Raw genomic sequence first — 1159 nt, 5'->3', positions numbered from 1 at the left:
ACCACAGATGAGGTGGATTGATACAGTAACGAGGGCAATGGGGGTAGGTGTGTGGGAATCAGTGAGACTAGCTCAGGACAGGGCATATTGTACAAAGGGTGTCTATGAGTTATAGCCAACTTGATGACACATAACAACAAGAAGTCTCATGATTAAATAATTTTCAAAAAAGAAGCTGCTATGTTCTTCTATCAGAAATGCCCCAAAAGTTTACACCCAGATTTCAAGTAAATAAAAAACGCTTACCCTCCAGGATCCAACTGCTGCCAGGCTGGATCATGACAAGTTGTGGCTGATACTGAGAAGAATGGGAATACCAGAGCACTTAACTGTGCTCCTGTGGAACCTATACCTGGAAGAGGGGGCTGTTGAATGAACAGAACAGGGGAGCACAGCATGATTTGGAATTGGAAAGGGAGTATACCAGGATTGTATTCTTTCTCCATACTTATTCAATCTGTATGTTGAGCAAATTATCCAAGAAGCTGGACTCTATGAAGAGGAGTGTGGCATCAGGATTGGAGAGAGATTCATCAATAACCAGCATTATGCAGATGACACTTTGTTTGCAGAAAGTGAGGAGGACTTGAAACACTTGTTGCAGAAGATCAAGGAATGCAACCTTCAGTATGGATTTCATCTCAATATCAAGAAAACAAAGATTCTTACCACTGGACTGATAGGGAGCATCATTATGGATGGAGAGGAGATTGAAACTGTCAACAGCTTCATCTTGCTTGGATCCACAATCCACACTGTTTGTATGAGCAGTTAGGAAATAAAGAGACACATTGCACTGGGAAAATTTGCACTTAGGAAACTTTCCAAATTATTGAGGAGTAGTGATGCCAGTCAAAACTAAGGTGCATCTGATTCAGGCCATGGTCTCTCTGATTACTAGATATTTATCTGAGACCTGGACAATGAATAAGGATGACAGAAAAAGAATTGACACCTTTGAGCTGTGGTATTGGAAAAGAGCACTTACTATCCCATGGACTGCTAAGAGAATGAACAGATATGACTTGGAGAGGGTGCAGCTGGAGTGCTCTTTGGAGGAAGAATGATGAGGTCTCACCTCACATCCATGTTGTTAGGAGGGACTATTCTTTGGAGAAGGATATGATGCTGGGGAGGTTAGAGGGTCGATGAATATATA

This window comes from Elephantulus edwardii, unplaced genomic scaffold (assembly GCF_000299155.1).
Source record: "Elephantulus edwardii isolate Elephantulus edwardi_28Jun2011 unplaced genomic scaffold, EleEdw1.0 scaffold00221, whole genome shotgun sequence".
Taxonomy (NCBI): Eukaryota; Metazoa; Chordata; class Mammalia; order Macroscelidea; family Macroscelididae; genus Elephantulus; species Elephantulus edwardii.
Note: the sequence above shows the minus strand (reverse complement) of the source record.